We start from the raw sequence: 14839 nt of genomic DNA, 5'->3' as shown, positions 1-14839 counted from the left end.
ACAGTGAAGTGTTTAGACTCTGGAAAGCAAAACAAAAATGCCTCTGGATAACACAGTGTGATTGATGCATAAATGGAAATATTATTCAGTCATGAAAAGGAATGAAGTGCCAACCCATGCTACAATGTATATATGAAAGTTGTTAAGAGAGTAAATCCTGAGTTCTCATCGCAAGGAAAAATATATTTTTACTATTTCTTCAATTATATATCTACATGAGATGATGGATGTTCACTAAACTATTGTGCTTATCATTTCATAGTGTATGTAAGTCAAATTATTATGCTGCACACCTTAAAGTCCTGTGTCAATTAGATCTCAATAAAACCAGGGGAAAAAGTGTGTTTGGGAGAACATTTTGCTTAAATATTGAAGCGTTTTTTTCCTTCATAGGTGAATCTAAATGTTATAAGAAACTACACTTGTTAAAGTATTTGTTGTAGAAATATGTTTGTACTCACTTGAAAGTTGTAAACTATGTTTACCATAGTAGGTTGATTTTATCCACAAACAGTGTGGGTAATTAATTCACTATGATATCTCTGATCTAGCTTTAATTAACTCAACCTATATAAAGATACTGTGGATATTTTTCTCAATTACAAGCCTAGCTAATGGTGTATTTCCTCTTTTAAAATAATATTCACAAAATATGGCAAGTTTAACAAAAGAGTTTTAAAGCACAATGCTTAATCCCCATTTGTCACCATATCTAAAATGTTGATATGCAGTGAACATGTAATGAAGTAATTTAAACATTTCAAACAAATCTATTAAAGTAAACAATCTTGACTATTCAAACAAAGGTGATGGTGTCAAGATGATGGGATTAAACAACACTAAATTTTCTATTGGTAAACTGTTCCTTAAATATCATATTCAATTCTGACAAATTTTAAGACAATATTTAATAATGAAAGTGTGTTCCTAATGACTTCCTTCCTTCCTTCTTTCTTCTAGTTATTTCTTTCTTTTCTTTCTTTCTTTTTTTTTTTTTTCATGGCATCACTTTGAAACTATATTCTCCCTTTTCCAGCTGTATATAGAAAAAAATATGGCCAGCTCTGGCCAGAATATGGTAAACTCCCAGCTTTGCCCTTTTGCTCTCTCTGATTTGAAATAAGATACTTAATCTCTCTGTGTCAGAGTTTCCTCATCTATAAATTGGGAATAAGGATTTTTTGATTATAAAATCTCATTTAATCTTTATAATAATTCTATGATCAAAGAACTAGTCTTATTCTCATTATATATATATATGTTCCTGACTTATAATAAATGTTCAGATACAATAGCCATTAATATTATCAGTGCTGTTAATAGAATTATTTATTATTACATTGCTTTTGTGATCTATAGGTAGAAAATTAGAACTTCTAATAATTGTTACTCACAAAGGAGACTGGTTCTTAGAAAACGTGTTTGTTAAGTTACCACATTGAGTATACTCAAAAATGAATAGTGGAATTAACTGACTCTATTCTTTTAGGTGTTCATTAAAGAACTGTTTCATTTCTAAGTAACCACAAACCTACTAAGTCAAAGAGTTCTTTAGTGTTATTACCCAGATAGACTGATCCAGACATTTTCACTTATATGGTGATAGCTGTGACACGTCCCAGGAAACTCTGTAAGATTGTGGGCTAAGGAGTTCAGTGGTGACATTCATTAAAAAAGTCTTCAAAACTTATAGGTATTAAATAATGACAAAATATTAAACATATATCTTCAGAAACAGTATTGGGCAGAGTTTCAGTTTAACAACGGACATTTTATCTTGTTTATTCTCCGTATAACTTTCCAAAAATGCATTTGAGGTGGCCTAATTTACACAATTATAGTTATAATACAACACGAACATGAAGAGAAGCACATGCAACTTTTGGGAAATAGTTTTAGCAAACGTTTATCCTCTGGCTTAAAGATTACTGCAGGTTGAATGAATAGCTGTAACCTATTACAATCCATCACTTTAAGTCATCTCCCTAAAATTTCCAAACTGCCATTTCCCCTTTGGCCCATTTCCCTTGGCATCCTATGCAACGTGACACTGTGTATACTTTGGTGTGATTTTACTTGTTTAGAATTTGGGGGAAACAGGGAGGGTGAGAGCTGTACACAATTTGACCTACATGATGTTCTTCACCTCCCCAGAGATGCTGCCAGAGGTCTTTCTTTCTTATTTTCTTTCATTGCACCTGACTTTAACATGGTTATTGAACCCTTTCTTTCTGTCTCCCCAGTAGGTGGTATGGGTTTTACACAAGCATTCACCAAGGCCTTCCTCTGTGTCAAGGAGATCATCAGACTGAACTTACAGTCCTCCTTCCAGTGGAGTCAGAAAACATCAGAGTGTAGGTATTTGTAGTACAAGCAAGAATATTTTATATTTTAACAATTATTCTCAAACATGGAACAATTTTAATAAAATTAAATTAGCAGTTAAGGAATTTTAATTTAAAATATCACATGACACTGATTCATTGAGTGACCACTGTGGGGAAAAAAATGTAATCTAACAAATTGAATCTCTTTTCCTGTGGGGAGTCTGGGAGAATTATAATTAGGCGAATTAAAAGTTATGATTTTTTTAAGTACGGAATGTAATTGGTAATAATGTAATTATTAACTAAAATTGAGAGAACAAGGTTCTTCCCTTTACTTTCACTTTATTCTGCTTTTTTCTTGTCCCAGTGCTATTGGTATTAGCGTGGCAGACACAGGAGAAGACGAGCAAAAAGATGCAGTGGGCTGAATATCCTGTACATAAGGATCAGACTCTATACTGCACAGCAACGTTCAAACACTACAGAGCAATGCTTCTAACACCTCTATGAAAAACCACCAGCTTATTTGAAAAATGTCCTATCAGTTGCAGACTGATGTTTTCATAAGTAAGTAAATTAATAGAAAAAATGATCACACATGAATATCACAACAATGTCAACATGTTATAAAAGGTCCAAACAGATGGTTCCTGCATCGTATCACTGTAGATCAGCAATAAACAGTTCTTAGATTGGGACCAGGTAGTGGATCACATTTGAGGAGGGAATATGAATATGTAAGAAATAACTTCTGCTAATGAAGGCTGCATGTTCCATAATTAGTTTAAAAAAAACCTATGGGGAAAAAAAAAATCCTAGCACTGAAAAAACAAATCAATTGATATTCACATATGCAATGACTACATCACAAGAAGTAGCACAACATTTTGTTGCTCACAAACATACATGACAACTTAAAAAATAACTGGTGGTTGGACTCTCATCTATTTTGCAGTTGGGCAAATTATCCTGGAGAGGCTAAAACAGCTTTCTGAGAATAGAGAATCCAGATTTTTGGTTATGCATCAGAGCCTGTAGGGTTTTTTCCATTTTTTACTCCATTCACTACTGACTCTGAACACTCACCCATGAGCTAATTACGGTGTTCTCATTGTACTACAAAATTTTCTATCAGCCTCCACCCAGAGCCTCCATCCTCTGCCCATGGAGTTAAATGATTCAATGACTGGCATTCAGAGGAAAACTTACTTCTCAAAATATTATTCAGTATAGAGTTTTCATACCAAGACAATGCTAATCAAAATCTACTTAAAGTCAAGACTCAAAAAAAAAAAAAAAAAAAGATAAATTATTGAGGTTTTTTTCCCCTCATCTTATGGCCCTCCATAGTTTGAATGTTCATGCTAAATCAGTGAATTTTTAAAATAATTATTATTATTTTATAGTCATTTCTGATTAAAAAAACATGAATTACGGACTGAGATCTTTCAAAAGACATTTGCTTTTGATTACATAAATTATGATTGCTGAAAATGAAAGACAAAACACGTGTGTAAAATATAAAATGTGTTTAAAAGATTTTCAGAGGACACTGTAATGAAAGATTTCTTATAGTTGGTGCCAGGAATAGCACTCCACTCACATTAAAACCAAATCCACAATAGTGGAGTTTCAGAAGTAGTCTGCTAAATGGTAGTGGTATTCATATCAATGAGAGACCTAGTGCCCTGATGAACAGGTTCTGAAAAAGTTCAAATTACACCTTAAATTTCATAATGTTCACTTTCCATCATGCACTGTGTTGGTTCATTTATTTCAATATTCCACAAGGAAGCAGATGTAGGAGAAAGAATATTAGAACACTGACCAAAAGGAACTCTTAGACCTGCCAGGGGATATGCCTTTAAATTATCAGTGGCATTTCCATAAAAATGATGAAATTTGCTCAAATGAGTTCATACAAATGAGTAAAATCAATGATTATTGAGCATTAGGACAAATAGGTAGCATATTGGAGTAATTATTTCATGTCTCAGGTGTGTTGGAAAGCAAGTCCCTGAAGGATAAGATATTTTACTTTTTAAGAACAGGAGTCCTTCAAAAATGCATTGCCTACAGTGACATGTTATTTGAAAATGATTTTTTAAATAAGAAGTCATATTTTCACAGAAAAACGAACTTATGGACACTAAAGAAGTTATCTATAACAATTAGAAATTTCTAACTTTCCTTAAAATTTCAGAGAGATACTTTTAAAGAAAATAGCTGATGTTGAAATTCTCAGAGCTTACTCTGAAACTTTTCATTATCCTACAAGTCTTCAGAAACAACTGAGAGTGATTTCCTTCCTTCCCTTATTCCTTCCTTCTTTCACATTTATTGAGCACTTATTAACGGAAGCATCTAAAAGAGGAGTTTGCCATGGGTTTCTTGTTTGGGTAAAGATGAGAACAGTCATCATCTAGAAGCCCTCAGCCTCAAGATCGAATTATGTGGTTGGCTGTACTTAACCAATAAACTGAAAGATTTTCCTTGGCCTAAAAATAATTAAGTGGGAAATGAGCCCAGTTTCCAGTTTCCAAATCAAACACATTTGATGAACTCAGTCTTAAAACCAGACACACAGCACATCTATTGAGTACACATGTGAAATGGTTATTCTGGAAGAAATACATCAGAAATCAGAAATCTAAGTATTTGAGTGAATTAAGAGGCATATCAAGAGACTATATGTTTTCCAGTAATGTCTTTGCTCAAAATATATTTATCACCTTTCTTAGTAGATAGCCAGCACAGAATGTCATTTAAATATTTTAAATTTTTTTCTAAATATTTTTTCCTTGAGTATTTCATTTTATGGAAACAGTCTACAGTTATTCAGAACTAAAAGGCGAGTGATTTAGAAGACATGGAACAGGGCCGAGGTTTAAAAAACATTAGGTTATTTGCAATGAGGTTTTCGTTTAAGCTCATGTTTCTTTAAGCTTATTTAGGTCAATTACACAAGAAGAATTTTATAAACGTATGGGATTAGGACAACAAAACTAGAAAACATCTAAGCCTGATTACTTTGTAAATGTATACTCAAATATGAGAATTATTTGATCCCTGATTAATTTAGGGTTACATGGACAAGTGTACATGAAGCCCCCAGGTATTATCGTGGGCGTGATGAAACAGAAACTTTCATTATTTATTCTAAAGTTTTTAAGAGAATTATGACATGCAAGAAGCCGTTTGCTCACAAACCATGCAGACATTTCTGAGGGAATTTAGGATTCTGGTAAAAGTGACCAGGGTAGGACTATTCTATTAACTTGAAATCCTTCATCTATAATTAACAACACATATTAGCTAGAGCTCAGTTAAAAGGATTAGAGACTTTAGGTAGAGATTCAAATGCTAAATATAACTACTGTTTGTGTTAGTGATGCAGAGTTTCTATCTAGCAAGAAAGTCACAGAATTAAAAATCACAATTAAGTTGCCTTTTCATTTTACCAGGGAATTTCCAAGAGTATATGAAGGTCCTCCTATCAAACGTTGAGATGTGTTACTAAAGTTATTGTATCCTTTTAAAGAAACTATATTAAGGGAAGTTTTATGTTGAATATTCCTACGTTTTTAAAAATGCAGTGAGAAAAACTGGTTTGAAGGAAACATTATGTCATTTGTATAGCATCCCAGCAAATCATAATAATTCTATTATTTGCAAATACAGTGAGGGTATGGTTAGAAAAAAGTTCAAATTTGTTTCTAAATATGGTGGACGAGTACCGAGTTACAGTAGAAGTTGCAGTATGATAAACTTATCTTATGGATTTATAGAATTTGAATTCACTGCTACTTGACTAAGATTTATGTAGAGATCAATACTCATACATGCAGAATGTGATGGACCAATCGCACATTTCTGAAATAGTAGCCCATTGATATGTTTTAAAGAGAATCGCATTTGATTACATGCAGCTTTAAAATATAGCACGTGCAAAATCCATTAAGATCCATGTATCCGAGGGTTACTCAGGAGCAATTATCATTAAGAGATCTGAGAGGAGAGAAACAACAAGCAAAGGAGATTAAGAAGAGCTTCCAGTGAAAGAGGAGGAAAATCAGGAGAAAATGGTATACTTACTGCAAGTCAAGGACGGAAACATTTCAAAGAGAATGGAAAGATAAAAGGCGTAAAATACTGCTGCTAATAAGTACAATGTGAAATGGGATAACGGAATTAAATATTGTGGAGAGGCTTGGTGATCTTGATAAGATAGTCTGACGGAAAGTTCAGGGAGAAAACCTGGTTGGTGTTGAGTTCAAGGGAGTATGGAAAGCATTAATTCTTTTGATGGGTTTTGCTGTAAAACGAAAAGAAATGAAGTAACAGTTAAGAAGGCAAGTGGGGTCAAGAGAAGGTTATTTTAGGGAGAAATAATAGTGTGTTTATCTGATAATGAAGAAAATTTGGTTATGGGTATGAAAATATAAACCTCAAAAAGTTTTAAAATGTTAGTTTTATACAAATATATAGTGATTGTCAGCTCTTTAGTCAACTTAATAATGAGAGAACCAGAAAAATGGTAAAGAAGATTCAGTAAAAAGAGAGGTTGGAAAAAAGAATGTGGGGTTAGACTGCAAAGTTATACACTAAACAGATTGAGAGCTTGCAGTAATTAAACTATAATCTTTGGTGTCATCTTTCTCCTATAGGATAGAAATCATCTTTATCTTTCCAGATGAAAATAATTTGCAATTTAAAAATCTGCAAATTAACATCAAACTTTACAGCTTTGGGGTCATTATCGATAGTAAATAGTATGTCAAACAAAATTATACCACTTTTATAATTTATTTTAAAATGCACTAAAGATCAATAAATGGACTGATAGTGGGCTAAACTGACAAATTGATATGTAGTAAAACAAGTAGAGTAAAATATTAACTGTAGAATTTTGGTTGTAAGTGTGTAGTTGTTCACTATAGAATTCTTTTAATTTACAATATGTTTGATAACTGTTTCAATAAAACTTTTTTTAAGGAAAAATACATTCCCAATGATTAGATGATTCTTAAGCAAGATTATTAGAAAATACTCAAGTATAATGTTCAGAAAACACAAAATAAACTTCTTACCTTATTTCCAAGTTTGCATGATTTTTCTTAAGAGGGAAAGATGATAATGTAGGGCAAAGAGGGAGGAAGTGCTGAAGTAGAGATCAGTACTCACATATGCAAGAGTGGAAGGGATCCTTTGCACAAATAAGGATGCCGGTCTTAGCTGGGATCACCGTTCATTCAGAATAGTATTTGGAGAAGCTCCAGCATGGGTGCTGATGAAGGTGGTTCAGGATACAAGGTGGGAGGAGCTTACAAAATTCTCCTCTAAATCCCTCTATTGGAAGCAAGGATTGAGATCTGAGAAGAAAAAAGATTTAAAATAGTCAGCTGCAAAGGTGGGAGAGCACAAGCCATGTGTGTCTCCACCTGTGTTCACCTGTGCAGGTGCAGGTGTGATACAGGCAGCAGGCGGTATTAACCAGAGTCATGGTTTTGCCACATGAGTATGAATGATAGCGTACAAATGTCTGCAAGGCTAAAGCGAATGGCCTTTGGTCTGTGGTGTTAAAGCTTAGAAAATTATTAATGATAAGAAATAAAATAATTTTTACCTAGCAAGAAGCTAATTCAAGCTAAAATTGAGATGTTTGAGTGGAGTAATTCATCTTTCCATTTCAATTATTCAATCCACGTTTTTGGAGAAGGTTTTCTGCTTTGTAAAATTAAACAGTGGCAATCTTTCTACTTAAGGGCACATGTTTTGGGCTCAGCTCATACATTTCACAACAATACCTCATTTTTATTCTCCATTAATACCAGTGGAAGCACATTAATAAGCTTGGTGTAGCAAACAAAATACAGATAATTATGTACTGGTCTAGAGATACATTTTTAAACACAGGAGCTGAGGTCTTGTAATTAAAGTCATATGTACAACTTTAAAAGTTAGCCCACAAGGAAGACTAGAAAACATCCATCATGGAATATCCAACTGAGTGTTCGGAACATATTTCATGAAACCTTGCATTTTAAGTGACTTTTCTTTTTAAAACTCTGATTAGCTTTTAATTTAAATCTGAGAAATCACCACTTGTACTTTTGCCTTAAAAAAAAATCAGCCTATATTATAAAGTTAATTCACATTCAAACTTTCTGGTTTTAAATACATGCATTTAACTCCTCCTTGTTATATTTTAAAAATCACTTCATGCAAATTTAATGAAAAACTAATTATGGTTTCCCACCAGTGTACTTAGACAAAATAGTAATTGTATTGGCCTGTCTTCTTTTCTGTTTCTGTGAAAAGTTGTGTTCCTCAAATGAATCATTATCTACAGAATAATTAAATGTTGCTGATACGGTCTATTCACCCCCCTTGTACACAAAAACAGTGGAATCTGTCTTCTTAGAAATCTCTCTCTGTCATGTTGGATAAGCTTACTGTCCATCACACAACTGGCATCAATCCTTACTCAATTACACAAGAATACAGTACTATATTAAAAGATAAATAAGGTTTAATTTTAATTGCCAACAGCCTGTGAGTTCATGTTCCATTATACATTAAGAGGATGAATTATTTTTTTTTAAAGTGCTCTCATGAAAAGTCTTACGAGTACACAGGCAGCATTGCTCTGTCTGCAGTCTAGGCTGTACTATCAGGAGTTTTTAAACCATTTAGGCCATCATGAACACCACCATTGTTTTTCTTGACAGCAAATCTCTGGAAATACCTGAGAATTTATGACAGCATTGCAGTTAAGTACACGACTAACTCTGACACACTCCAGTGTCAACCAGCTGTTAGGACATGAAGTTAACTGGGTGTCAAAATGCCTTGGGCTCTGCTGGGTTTTTTGTCAGAGATGTGATAAAGGGCTTTCTTCCCAGAAGTGCTTGAGAGAGACTGGAGAACATCAGGTCACAGAAATGAGGACAAGAAGGCAGTATATTCAGGTAAGTTTTCAAATTAGAGACTTACGAACCTCTTGCCGAGTGGTCACCATTGAGTATATGTGAGTTTGCTTGAACTCCAAAAAGACTGAGGATCTCCTTGAACCCCCAAAAGCCAAGACTATTGAGTCTTCCTGCCGTTATTTCTTCTTTCCCAATTGAGATGTCTTTTTTTTTTTCTTGCCTTATGACACTGGCTAGTGTATCTCTAGTACAATGTGAAAAAAGTAGTGAGAAAGAGTATCTTTGCCTTGTTTATGACCTAGGTGAAAAGCATTCAGCCATTTATTGTTAAATATGATGTCAGCTGTAATTTTTTTATAGATGCCCTTCATCAGCATGAGGAAATTTCCTTATATTCCCAGTTAGCTGAGAGTTTTTATTGAGAATGAATGATGGATTATGTCAAGTGCTTTTTCTGCATCTAATGAAATGACCATCTGGTTTTTCATTTTAAGTCTATTCATATAGTGAATTGAATAGACTTCATTATAGTGAATTGATAGCATTGACTGACTTTATTTCTAGAACAGTTTTAGATTTACAAAAAAACTTCAGAAGATATTAGAGTTTACGTATACTCCATGCCTAGTTTCCACTGTTGTTAATCTTATGTTACTATTGTGTGATTGTTATAATTGATAAACAGCACTGACATATTATTATTAACTAAAATCCATAGTTTATTCAGATTACTTTAGTTTTTACCCTATGTCTTTTTTATTCTCCAAGCTCACATCTAGGACACCACATTATATTTGGTCATTGTCTATAACATTGGTCTGCTATAATAAAAATTATCAATAAATTGGGTGTCTTACAAACAACAGAAATTTGTTTCTCACAATTCTAGAGGCTAGGAAGTCCAAGAACAAGGCACTGGCAGAATCAGTTTCTGGGGAGAACCTACTTCTTGGTTCATTGATGGCAGTCTTCTTGCTATAACCGCACATGGTAGAAGGGATAAGTGAGCTCTCCACAGTCTTTTTTTATAGGGACACTATTACCATTCATGAGAGCTCTGCCCTCATAACCTAGTCACCTCCTCAAAGCCCCATCTTCAAATACCAACACACTGGAGATTTGGTTTCAACATAGGGATTGTGGGGGGATACAAACATGCAGTCTAGAGCAGTCTTGTCACTTCAGAGTCCTCTTGGCTGTCACAGTTTCTCAAATTTGACATGTTTTTGATATACTTAAAGTTTTGAGGAGTATTGAAGGGAATTTTATATGTATTCCCTATATTGAAATTTGTTTGCATTTTTTTCTCATGATTAGATCGGGATTATGGGTTTTTGGCAGATCAGGAATGTAAAAGGGTCATTTTCATAGAGTCATATCATAACACAAACTATCAATATAATTTATAACTGTTTGTTTACCTTGATCACCTGGCTGAGGAAGTGTTTGTCAGATTTCTCTACTGTAAAGTTATTCTTTTGTTCCCTGTTTTCACACTGTACTCTTTGCAAGAAAAGTCACTATGCACAGCGCTGTTTAAGGAAAGGGAAATGGATTGACTGATTTTTAAATGTTAAATGACATTTGCATTCCTAGATAAACACCACTTGGTCTTCACGTGTTATCCTTTTCATATAATGTCAGATTAGATTTGTGAAAATTTTAAGAATTTTGCATGTATGTTCATAAGCAAAGTTGTCTGTCATTTTGGATTCTTATAATGTTTTTAAGCTAATTTTGGTATCATGGTAATGCTGGCCGTATTGAATGAATTGGGAAATATTCTCTCCTATTAAATTTTATGGAAAAGTTTACTTAGAAATGTTGCTTCCCCTACCCCTTCCTTAATTGTTTGGAAGAATTGCCCAGAGAAGCCATCTTGACCCTGAATTGTCTTTGTAAAGGGAGTTTCCAGTTATCCATTTCTGTTTGTGTGAGCTTTGTTAATTCGTGTCTCTCAAGAAATGTGTCCATTTCATCTAAGTTGTGAATTTAACATGACATTGTTCATCATATTCCCTTTTTGTCATTTTAATATCTGCACATTTTTAGTGATGTCACTTTTTCATTCTTGACATTGAGAACTCATGCCTTACCTATTTTTTTTCCTGATTAATTTGTCAAATGATCAGTTTGGAAGTTTAGCAATTTTATTGATCCTCTCAGTGACACATCTTTTAGTTTCCCTAATTTCTATTATTTTTTCTGATTTGGGAATTCATTGAACTCCATGCTGGTCTTTATTATATCCTTTCTTTTACTAATTTTGGGTTTCATCTTTTTTTCTAGCTTTTTTGTTTCTAGCTTTTTAAAAGGGGGGATGAGGTCATTGCCTTGAAACTTTTGCTATTTTCTAATATAAGCTGCTGTACATTTCCTTCGAAGTACTGCTCTATCAGCACGCCACAAATTTTGATATGTTTTCATTTTCAGTCAATTCAAAACATTACCTAATTTCACTTTTAATTTCTTTGACTCACGGATTATTTGGAAGTATATTATTTAGTGTCTAAATATTGGGGGGTTTATGGATATCTTTCTGTTGTCACTTTCTAACTTAATTCCGTTTTAACCAGAGGACCTCCATTTTATGTTTGAGTTACTTTAAATTTATTAATACTTATTTTATGGTCCTGAATATGTTTAAGTTGGCAAATGTTTTTAAAGTGTACTTGAAAAGAAGGTATATTATGTAGATGTTGATGGAAGCATTCTATAATTGTCAATTAGTTCAAGTTGGTTAATAGTTTTCAAGTTTTCTATATGCTTACTAATTTTCCATTTTCCTATTCTAGATGTCTTAGATATAAAACCACAAGCAAAAGTGATAAAATAAAAATTAAAATAAGGTAGGTTTCATCAAAGATAGTATTTATTTCAAATTTACAATTCAAAAAATACCACTAAGCTGCTAGTGAAAGCACACTGAAAGTTAGTACTTCTTCCATGCCAGGTGTGATGGAAACCCATCTTAACCCTTGAGGGAAGGTTAGAGAACCAAAGATGAAGATATGAAGTAATGGTGGCCATTTGATTTTCTCTGTAGCAAAAAGCCATTTGTGGAGATGGGAGTACAGATAGCGATAAGCCAGTTTGGAGTGCTATAAATTTGGTCTAGGGCAGTCATGAACAAGAATGTGTGAGATACCATTATTCATAATGGAAACACACACACACACACACACACACACACAACCTGGAAACAAAGCCAATGCTCAGAAAGAAGGATGGATGAATAAATTTTAGAATGTCCATTATGTGAAAATTTGTACAGTCTAAGAAAAGAATTAGAAATATTCTAGGTGACTCAAATGGTTTGCATAGGGTGCTACCAAAAAAAAAATGTTTATGTATAATTTGATCTTCTTTTGAAAAACAATTTAAAAAACACTTTGATGTGTATTGTATGTGTACACTGTATAGACATGTGTACCTGAGTATACATACATGGCTATGTGTACACATAGCAGTAGATAAGATTCTTTATATAGAAAGAAAAAACTATATTCCCATAGGAATTATGGAGGAGGAGTCAAAGAAAATACTATTCTAAACAGATAAATATATAATTACTTTTTACATTCATATACATGTTGTTTTGTACATGTCTTCCTGACTTAAAGCAAAAGGTTAAAAATTTAAAAGGAAAACACACACAATATTAATTTGCAATTTAATACAAAGCCCACTGATGAGCACATCATATCCCTATTATTCCACTTGCCATCTCATACAACTTCATTTCACTCCATGCACTGTGGTCAGGTTAAGCTTCCTACAAACCTGGCTTTGCATTATCCTCACCCTCTTAGGCAAAATGGCACCATAGGTGTCATACTATCTGCAAACCCCATCAAATTCATTCACACTGTTTTATTCATCATCCCTGTCAGGGCAACCTCCTTACTTGTCAGTATATTTTTTTAATGCATTTCCATCCTCAACTCTCCAACATTATCATCACTCCTACCAAATCAATATGTTTGCTGTGCCAAATCATATATTAGGTTTACTGCTGTTTCTTTGATCACTGAAGTTCTTTCAAATAAAATATTCCCCAGCCTCCTCTTTACCAGTTCATGTCACTCACTTCCCTTAAAATACCACTTCATTGCAAATTAAAAGACTTAAACCGACCCTTACCCATTGATCCATTTCTGGGATAGTCAATGAGGGTCAAAAAGATTTAGTGACAAGGATGTTCATTGAAACTTTCTAATAGCAGCACTACCGGAAACTGCTGTATGCTTAGTTAGCAGCAGAGAATTAGTTAAATGAATTACAGCACATCAATTCAATGAACAAAAAGCAAACGTTAAAAATCGTATTATTGAAAACTGTACACTCTCACAGAAAAAAGAATATATTTAGTGTTGATCCTTAAATTTAAAAGAAAAAGGTTTCAAAACATAGAAATTGTTTAACTGACGGAGTTTTATATTCTGCAACACTACATACAGATATATAATTTGTAAGAAAACACAGTAATTAGTTGCACAGGGTGGTTTCTTACAATATTCTTCGTGACTGGATGATGGTATCACTGCCAAGACCAATTTGAGAAAAGTAATTCAAAGACAATTTAAAGCAAAAGAAGCGAGGTGGGAGAGTGCATGATGTTGAGCTGGCTGATTACTTACAGAACAGAATTTAAAGTGTTTGGAATGGACAGGCTATAGCCTCCAGGAAAGTCTTCCTAAATATTGGTTCTCTTGGCGACAGTTTTGTATAATTATACATACTTATCTAGAAGCAGTGAGTTAGAAATTATATTCTCTGGCAGATATCTACAGTGTAGATTTTTTTTTTTTGCTGCCAGTTAAATGCAATCAGCAGAATTTATATAAAATTTAAATTATCAGGTTAAAAAATGTAAAACCTGATAAGGCAGATGATGACCTCACAGCCCTTTCCAAATATTTTCCTGTTCCATGTAAGTTTAAAGTTTGGAAAATCAAATATTAATTTTCATAATTTCTTTTACCAAGGCAACATAGTTACATAGAGTGAGATGTAAGCAGAAGTTGCTTGGTGGGTTTCTGAGAACTTCTGCTTCTGTAATAAAAGGGACAGATACAGCCTGCACCATTCCTTCCTACTTTGTTCTTGCCTTGAATGCAACTATGATGCCTGGAGTTTTTCAAGCCACCAAGAGGGAAGGACCAAATGGATTGTAGATATTAAATAGAGATTTTCTGAAGTAATTTAACGTATTACAGTTAGATAAGTGCCTCAAAGAAAAAGTAGAAGGTGTCCACCGGATACTGAAATATTTGATCTAATAAATACTAATGCATTTAATTAAACAAAATATATTAATATATTTTCATGGTAAATATTCAAACGATCAAAAAGTGTATTAAGTAAAAAAAATTCACAGTGTCCACTTTTCCTCAACCCAAGCTGCAATTCTCTTTTTTTAAGATTATTTTTTCAGAGCAGTTTTAGATTAATAAAATTGAGCAGATTCAGAGGTGTACTTCCCTTTTCAAAGGGAATCACTGTGAATAGTTTGCTCGTTCTTCAAGACCTTCGTTTAAGTATTTACTTAGATATATATGGTACATAAAAGTATACTAT

The 14839-nt window shown here is 33.4% G+C and overlaps 1 long non-coding RNA gene across 1 annotated transcript in view; it reads right to left on the bottom strand.

The window, feature by feature from the left end:
• Nucleotides 1-14839, bottom strand: part of LOC116148444 (uncharacterized) — a 1308953-nt gene that overhangs the window by 1166590 nt on the left and 127524 nt on the right. The window contains exon 3 of the long non-coding RNA XR_004131959.2: nucleotides 7512-7699. This is a non-coding gene — a long non-coding RNA (uncharacterized LOC116148444). The remainder of the gene's footprint in view (nucleotides 1-7511; nucleotides 7700-14839) is intronic.

The sequence above is a fragment of the Camelus dromedarius genome, chromosome 27 (assembly GCF_036321535.1).
Source record: "Camelus dromedarius isolate mCamDro1 chromosome 27, mCamDro1.pat, whole genome shotgun sequence".
Taxonomy (NCBI): Eukaryota; Metazoa; Chordata; class Mammalia; order Artiodactyla; family Camelidae; genus Camelus; species Camelus dromedarius.
The sequence above is the reverse complement of the archived record's forward strand: the minus strand, read 5'-3'. Positions and strand labels throughout refer to the sequence as shown.